The 9,437-nt window shown below is 45.3% G+C and overlaps 1 long non-coding RNA gene across 1 annotated transcript; it reads left to right on the top strand.

Moving 5' to 3' along the window:
* Positions 1 to 1,261: 1,261 nt before the first annotated feature.
* On the top strand, positions 1,262 to 8,946 carry LOC138581263 (uncharacterized). The gene is made up of 2 exons (XR_011304486.1): positions 1,262 to 2,535; positions 5,913 to 8,946. It is a non-coding gene; the product is annotated as an uncharacterized lncRNA (long non-coding RNA).
* The last annotated feature ends 491 nt before the right edge of the window (positions 8,947 to 9,437 follow it).

The raw sequence follows: 9,437 nt of genomic DNA, 5'->3' as shown, positions 1-9,437 counted from the left end.
AGCAATGTGGTGCAAAGAACCGACCCAGATCCGTCCTGAAAACACAGGATTGAAAGGGGGCCAGCTCCTAACGCCACGGATGACTGTTCCCCTATATTAACGTGGCACCAGAACAGTGCAAGCTCAGGTAGGGGAGGTCTTAGATGTAATCTGGTAAACAGTGAGTAGAATGTCCAAGGCGGAAATGCAGGTAGATTGGTAGCCAGTAAACAAAATGTCCTAGTCAGCAATGCAGGCAGGTGGCGAGGGGTTCTTCACTGAAGCAGGCAGGAGAGAACCAGGGCAAGGCAAGATCCGAGGGAGATAGAAAATAGACGGAAGGACTGGAAGGGAGACCAGGGAGAAAACATGACTGGGCAGGACAAGTGGGCAATGGATCATGGTAGAAGGGAGACAGAAAGGAAGGACAGGACTGGACCCAGCACAAGGAAGGGCAGAGCAAGGGACCCAACCCAAGGACCAGGCACCAGGACAGGAATCAAGGAGCAGCAACAAAGCCGTAAGTACAGCGCAGTGGAAGGAACACCAAAGGAACACCAAACCGTGTTGATACACGGTGATTCCCTGGACCATGCTAAAATAGCGATCCGGCATGAAAGCGAGGCTTGGAGCGCAAAGCGGAAGCGCATACGCGAACGGGTGCTGCCGCGAAAACAAGGCTTGGAACACAAACCCGTTCTATGTGGTTGCGCTGACAGCACCCGTGCCCTGCTCTAACTTGGACAGATGGTACCAGCAAAGAAAGAGAACCCAGAATGGTGCGCCTTCCCCACAACCTGAGGCGGGGATACAACCGCCATGAGTGAGCCCGCCCCCTAGAATCCTGCTGTCGCTCTGCACAGGTAGGTATTTTAACATTGCCCAGGAACTGGAGAGGAGTGTGTTCCACTGTACTCATCCATGTTGCAGCCTCGGTGATTCCCCGGAGCGACCTGAAGATCGAGGGTTTTCCAAAAGTGGATGAGCACTTGAGAAAAAGAAGGTCACTTGCACCTCAGCGGATGAAAAGAGAGAATTATTTCTCATCGAAATCACTAAAGGGATACAAAGATATTCCTGATGAACACAAGTTGTTTAACAAGATTGCTATGATAATGACATCTATATTTATGCCTGGTCTCCAAACAGTAGTGAATGCCAAATGGATGCAGATTAGCAGATGGGAGCTGTTACAGACAATTAATGCCACTATAAAAGGATTTAACGCCATAAAAGAAGAGTTGAGGGCCATAAGGTCGATGACCCTCCAGAACAGTGAAGAGGGAAAATGGAGACCAAATCCATGCCCCCGCACCCCAAGCGCCCCAGCGCACCCATGGGTGACAAATATGCTGAAACACACCCACTTCACCAACAGTGCAACTTCTATGCTACATTAGAATCAATGCTGCAATATCAGAATCTACAAACACAAAAATCCCTGTTTAAAGCCTTGCAAATGCCTATATGAACTAACATGGACTAAATGCACAGTGTAAAGCTATGTTTCAGGAAAATTACAGCTAAGTTCATTTCACTCACTGAACACTGAACACTGGCTGCGGGAGCCTTATCAACATTCCTCGCAAAACAAGTCCGACTTGCCAAGGCCGCAAATTCAAGATAAAACTACTTTCTGCAGACAGACATTTTTTAATTATCCACAAATGCGAGCAAATCACGGCAACCCAGTGTGCTTTTTTTTCTTTCTGGGAAAGAAAGACATTTTCTCAAGGACACGCACAACATTGAAACATAATTTGTAACAAGCCAGAACCAGGTGCGAACTGCTTGTCCAGCTAAAAGTTATGGGAACAAAGTCACGTTGCAACATGATTAGGATTAGGTAATGGGGGCTGGCACAGCTAAATCAACCCACTGACGCAGGAGGTAAATATCCAATTATCAGGCTCTCTATAAGTGCTACATATGTAACCCACCACTCTGCAGCCAATAACGGGAGGAGATAGGTTTCTGGGAGCTGATCCAATTTTGTGAGGTCAGCCTGCAGTGTGATTATAAAACTTACTTGCAAGACAGCCCCGGGGGGGACGGCGCCTGAACTCACGATGCTTTTCTTTGGCTTTTTTCTCTTTTCTGTGCTTAGAAATAAAGCAGTTTGAAACATGTTGCTGCCTGCTTGGAACTCTGTTGCATTTCTGGGGGCCATATGGGAGGTGTTGGGGCCTCCCATAGCTGGTGAGGCTATGGCTGCTGGCCCCCCACTGCCCTGGGGGTGGGGGGGGATCCAGCTTCTCCCCGACAAGTTGGTGCCCTCTGTGAGGCTCATTGCTCATTGTAACATGAGTGATTGAGCTCTGCCTGCGCAAGCCCTGTGATGGACTGAGCTCCCTGCCGCCGACTCAAGGAAGCTGTGAGACCCTCGCCTGCACCTGAAGACCACCGGAAAAACGCGTAACCGGCTAAAGGCTTCGGGGGCCACTTGGAAATACCCCGCTTGAGGGCAGGTGAGAGCCCTGCAGGAGAAGGGGTCCGGTGAAGCGCATTGAGGGAGTGTCCAGCAGTGGTGCAATTGCCAGTGCAGCATAGGAAAATGTAAGTAAACCAGCAACATGGGCTCTGAGGGGGGGAAATGTTTAAAGTAGAAATGTTAAAGTGTTTTTTTTTTTTTTTTTTTAAATTTTTTTTTAGGGAGGGATTGTAAATTGGGTGGTGGGTGATTGTACATTGTCACAAAATTCAGCGCATTGGTAGTGATCGGCACGTGAATTGTAGTTGGGACTGGGGTGGTGGCAGTGGTCCCTTCTTGTGTTTTTGAGCATATTGGGTGGGGTAGTGACTCCCTACACATAGAACAGGAGTGCCGCGCTGATTGGTCTAGAACAGGAGTGCCGCGCTGATTGGTCTAGAACAGGATTGCCGCGCTGATTGGTCTGGATGGTGATTTCATGTACGGGGTCTGGATTTCCTATGAATTGACGTTATAGATCAATGAGTAGATGAGGTTCCCTGCTAATTGAGCGTTTTAGTTCAGTGAGTGGATGATGTTTTCCCGCAGGAGGTAGCTAGATTGTTCCCGAAGTGCGGAAGATAGTTGGCTGGTTAAGGTCCCCTGGTGAGGAGCGTATCATGCACTAGGCGACGCGGTGTGTGCAGTCCAATTATAAGAGTTTATTGTGGTTTACCTTGTTCCAGTTGAGACAGGAAGACAGCTGTGGGGATTGTGGGGTTTTATTTTGGGATTTTTGTGGGGTTGGGAGAAATGGGTTATTGTTCTGTGTATGCACATTTGTCTGTTCATTTGCATTGTGTTTTTAGTTTGGTGACGTCACCTTCAGATTGATGCATAAGGACACAAAGTTTTGATGGTGAGGAGATAGTGGTGTGGTTTTGGAGAATAGGTGACCCAGAGGCGGTGTGTGGAAGACACATGCGCAAGATTGTGGGGGTGTGCCGGAGAAGGCAATGGTTTGGTGAAGATGGATTGCACGTGGAGTGCACTGGCTAAGGTGCGGAGCAAAGAAGGCTCACAGAAGTTGAAAAAATGTTCAATTATTTTCTAACTTTTGCTCCCTGAACAGCGGACTACCGAAATTTTCGAATTGAATAGAGGTAAAATGTATCACACAATACAGAAATGACTCCCCTTCACTTGTTGTGTAGCACACAGCTTCCATGCTGAAATAAGTGAGTAAAACATAGTGTGCAAAGATTCAAAAGTACTGAAGGTAAATTAAAAAGACCATGGCTGCTCATAGGCGGCTTCTCCAGAAGCGTGCAGCAATCGCTAAGGACACACATACACAGCACTTACACGGGAATAGCTTTAAAAGCACATGTGCAGCAATAGCTAAGGACACACATACACAGCACTTACACGGGAATAGCTTTAAAAGCACATGGCTACAGTTGAACTGTGTGCACGAAGGAAAAGGAAAATGCGAGGGGTCAGCTGATGTTGAACAAACACGAGCAGAGGGAAGAGGGGATTCACCCTTCTGAACCTCCGCGAGTGTAATATTTGATGACACAGGGGCAGAGAAAGGCAGATGAGGACAAGTAGGCACAAAATAAATAATTAAAGCATGGGATGGGAGGGGCAGTTAAAAACAGCTTCAACACACACGCACAAGAATCACAATAGCAGTGTCAACAATCACCACAATATGAACCGCCCATGTGGGGAGGATACATGGGGCAGGATGGGATCATTTCAGCAGACACCACAAGCACCAATGCAGGTACTGTTACCACTACATGTACAGACACAACAAATGACAGCACCACTACCCCAGGACTGACTAGAATGACAACACAGGGGCACTGCACAGCAGCCAGCACCCATACAGAACACTGACACAATAGCAATGGTACCGGTTACATGACTGGGTGGGGTCTTCCTGATGGGGAACAAATCTTTCAAAGGACATAGATTGACATTATACCGCTAATAGGACAGCCCAAGACAAACTTGATTTGACTCACTCTGCCACACACACTCATGCTCCGCTTCACCGACAGAGCGGGCGAGACGCGCGCCGACACACACACTCACGCACACTCAATAATGCAGAGGACAATTGCATAGGGGTGGTGATAGGTATCAAAACATTTTCTTTTCTGGGTGACAGTGGGGCGACTAGGCCATGCATTAGGGAAGAGACATTTGTGACATCATGAGCAATGTGGATATGACCACCTTATTAACAGAGAAATCCATAACTTGTTAAACACCAGGCATACACATGTTGAAAGTAAGGAAGATTGTTTAAGAATAATGGGGGTGCACGGTACAGAGGGGGGTGCATAATGATAGCGCATCACAAGAGAGTACATTTAGCTACATTTTGAGCACACATCTTTCAGTGAGGAGACTGGGCTCATGAATACACAATTAACACAGAACAATTAAATGAGACACACAAGGTGGAAGAAGGTGCACTTGAGGGGGGAGGACTACATTTCATTGACAGTTCACCACAGGAGGAGAGAAATAGGGGTAAAGGGTGGATGATCCATGTTCCCAACAGAATTAATTTGGCGACACAATAACAGTGCAAGTGGTACTGCCACTAGCGCTTTTGAAAATAACACTGGCACAAATGCATTAGCCAACACACATAGGGAAAGAGGTCATTGCTGCACGAACTGGAGCATAATGGTTGTATTAAAATTTGAGAGCAGATATTGGGGGGAGAAATATATATTGTTTAAATGTAACCGTAATTAGAAATATATATTGTTTAAATGTAACAGTAATTACAGTAGTGGAGTAATAAAATACTAGATTAAATGAGTAATTAACAGAGTAGGTAAGCTTTAAAAAGTGGACATGGGGTGGGATAGAGAGAATGAGAGTAAATTGGTAGCGGATTTCATTAGTACCAGCTTAAAGTGCCTGCAGTTCACTGCGAGGCACGCCCTGAGAAGTGTGAGAGGAGCCATAGAAAAAAATAAATAAATAAATAAATTAAAAAAAAAAGGATTTTAAAACCCTGCGATCATCTTAACTAAGTAACATGGTGCACTTAATTTAGAAACACAGCCACCCTATATGACAAATTTACCACCCTGATGTTTCCCTATTTAGCTTGTCAGTGCCTGATGCCCCACGGGACAAAGGCACGCACTATAAATAACTTACAACAAAAGCACAGTAAATACAAAGATCCAAAGGCCCATTTGTACACTAGCACCCAAATTGCATATATATGATCCAAGTGTGTAATGAGTATCTTCACAAAAATTAAGTGCCTACCCATTTTCTGGGTACATTCCGAATTGTGTAATAATTTACAGTCAGACCGCCATTGAACGCCACCAGGTGGTGACAGGATGGTGCATAGGTGTACCATTGGCTCCTCCCACTAGGACACTGAATAATGTGAGAGTAGTGCAGAGAGGTTAGGTCAAGAAAATGAAGAATATGTAAATTATCAGGTCTCAAGCGCTTCCATTTCATTTCTCGCCAGATACAAAGGACCCAGGGCAGGCCTGAAGACAACGGACAACCAACACCCAATGGCTATGGACTACAGTGGGACATTTTCCCCTCCTGACAGACTTGGTCAGAAGTGTAAGGCGTCAAGCCCTACAAAGCGGTGGCCACCCTGGCAACGAGGGAGCAACGATCAACAGGGCCAACGCAAGAGATTTTCATGAACTGCAAAATAGCACGAACTCTCCCGAGTTAGGGAAACATGGCCATCCCATGGTCCAACGCACACTAGCAACTAGAATAGGGACTGACACACGCATTTCCAAAGTTTAATTGAGTTTCATATTACATTTTGTGCACCTACAGCTGTAACACTGTTTTGTTTCTTCTCTTTTCCCCGCACATGCAGGTTGTTGCGTATGTATGCTGTTAGAAATGTGTAGGAAATTTCCTTAATGTTATCTTCCATTAGAAACTGTGAGGTCCACTGAGTAAAACATTGTGAAGAATTCCCCACTCAATTGCCCACCCTATCAAGAACCTCAGACCCCTTAGAACATGTTTCCCTGAAGTATATTTCCTTGCTTGCATTGAATAAACAGCCCAAGATTTTCCCTACCCATATTGAGAAATTTTGAAAACACGAAATGTCCAGGGGAAGGTTTGATTTTTGCCCCTAGTGATTGTTTAGTTCGCGGAGCTTGATGTTACTAACATGTACTAACGTATTAACGCTTTTCTTGCGATTTTCAGGCGGGCAACTTTATCATCTCATCAGCTGCAAGGACCCAGCAGCGTAAGTGGTTATGGGCACGCAAATAAGGACTTTTACCTTCACGATGGGACTATTAATGATGAACAAAATTATGGGGGTGGTACTTTGAAAATTATTTGTAATAATGAGCATTACCGCTGTATCCCCTGCTAACATTCCCTAACCTAAGCAGGAACAGTTACGGCGTCAGTGGGTAAGGAAAAGCTGCTGCTAAAGTAAAGAGAGTTAAGGGCAGACACAGGGGGAGTAAAAATACACATAACACACATATCAGAAGTGACCAACAACATGCACACATGTACAAAATTGGTAGGGACACCACTGGAGAGAGCTGTCCTGACTGTTCTTTAACATATGCCGGAAGAGAATTGATTACAACAGAAATTACTACAGCAGAGCACGACGCCCATGTATGACAAGGTGCGAAGAAGATTGCAAGGGAAGACAGCAACATTGAGATTGAAAAAAATAAATAAATAAATAAATAAATAATAAAAGAAGAAAGAAAAACAAAAGGAGAGAAGAACAAATAAAATAATAAGAGACAAAAATATGATAAGTGCCTAACAGAGTGAGAGAAAAGAGCAAAGATGGTCACTGAAGAAGGACGTATACTGTTAAGGTACCAACGTTATGTTACCAGCACAACAGTGACAAGAAGTGGACAATAATGCTGGATGCAAGAAGGTTGAGAGAAGTTGCGAGATGAGAGCAGGAACATCACTGCTTATGGACTACTATTGAGCACATGCATCCAAAGGTCAAGAGAAACTACCACTGAATTGGGGAGGAGAGTGTTCATTGGAGCGCATCAGCATGCCCTTGTTGGTGATGACCAAGGAAGATGTGGAGAGTGACACATTCACCTAGATGGAAAACAACGGAAGAAGAGAAACAGACAGAGAAGTAAAAAGAGGGGGGAATTACTTCTCGAGCGAGACAGAAGGATGAGTGGGTGCAGTACCAGCATACCAAAGAATGATCAGCAAAAAATGTATCTGAAAAAAGAAAGCAAAGAACTAGCTAGTGCTTGCATGGTGATGGATGACATCATGACTGCCTGGTTGCTTGAAGGTGATAACGGAAGGACGAGTACCGAGCACAGCACCATTGTGCAAGATAGAGATACATTGCAAAAGAACAACAGAAGAAGTTATCGGAATGCAAACAAGAGACATGGTGAAAGGAAGAGCCTGACTAAGATAGCGGTGCGCAACATGGTTCCAGCAGTAATAAAGGTGGCCACTCCCTGTGATCAGAGGAAGTACGAAGGGGAGTGAGTGTGGTGGAACACAGAAGGGGAACACTCCTATATGTACTGTTGATCAACAACAATGCAGAAAATTATGGACACTTCAAGGAATTGGCAAAGATATGCAGACCGGAAGGAGGTGAATGTTGCTTGGTGGTGTGGTCGACAAAGTCGACCAGAGGGGGGACTGAAGAGGGAAAATGGAGACCAAATCCATGCCCCCGCACCCCAAGCGCCCCAGCGCACCCATGGGTGACAAATATGCTGAAACACACCCACTTCACCAACAGTGCAACTTCTATGCTACATTAGAATCAATGCTGCAATATCAGAATCTACAAACACAAAAATCCCTGTTTAAAGCCTTGCAAATGCCTATATGAACTAACATGGACTAAATGCACAGTGTAAAGCTATGTTTCAGGAAAATTACAGCTAAGTTCATTTCACTCACTGAACACTGAACACTGGCTGCGGGAGCCTTATCAACATTCCTCGCAAAACAAGTCCGACTTGCCAAGGCCGCAAATTCAAGATAAAACTACTTTCTGCAGACAGACATTTTTTAATTATCCACAAATGCGAGCAAATCACGGCAACCCAGTGTGCTTTTTTTTCTTTCTGGGAAAGAAAGACATTTTCTCAAGGACACGCACAACATTGAAACATAATTTGTAACAAGCCAGAACCAGGTGCGAACTGCTTGTCCAGCTAAAAGTTATGGGAACAAAGTCACGTTGCAACATGATTAGGATTAGGTAATGGGGGCTGGCACAGCTAAATCAACCCACTGACGCAGGAGGTAAATATCCAATTATCAGGCTCTCTATAAGTGCTACATATGTAACCCACCACTCTGCAGCCAATAACGGGAGGAGATAGGTTTCTGGGAGCTGATCCAATTTTGTGAGGTCAGCCTGCAGTGTGATTATAAAACTTACTTGCAAGACAGCCCCGGGGGGGACGGCGCCTGAACTCACGATGCTTTTCTTTGGCTTTTTTCTCTTTTCTGTGCTTAGAAATAAAGCAGTTTGAAACATGTTGCTGCCTGCTTGGAACTCTGTTGCATTTCTGGGGGCCATATGGGAGGTGTTGGGGCCTCCCATAGCTGGTGAGGCTATGGCTGCTGGCCCCCCACTGCCCTGGGGGTGGGGGGGGATCCAGCTTCTCCCCGACAACAGGGATGTCCTTGACATGATTACAGCGATTGAAGGAGGTGTTTACGCCAAGTTCAGACCGTCTTACTGATACCATCTCATAACAGTGAGAACAGGACTCTGACGGATGCCATAACCATGTTGTCAGAAATGCACATGAAAATGGAGGAGAAGACAGAGACCATTGGAGATGGCAAGTGGTTATCCTTTCTATTTGCATGGAACCCGACTGGATGGCAAATATATTCAAGTTCCTTGGAGCAATATTGGTGATGATAATATTCGGATTCTGTTCTATAAGGATAATAATTGGACAATGCCAGAAAAGAGCAATGAAAGCAGTGGGAATGAAGATCATGATTGATGCGAAGAATG

Source organism: Ambystoma mexicanum, chromosome 3p, assembly GCF_040938575.1.
Source record: "Ambystoma mexicanum isolate Mex_15411 chromosome 3p, UKY_AmexF1_1, whole genome shotgun sequence".
Lineage (NCBI taxonomy): Eukaryota > Metazoa > Chordata > Amphibia > Caudata > Ambystomatidae > Ambystoma > Ambystoma mexicanum.
This window is presented reverse-complemented; position numbering and strand designations above follow the sequence as displayed.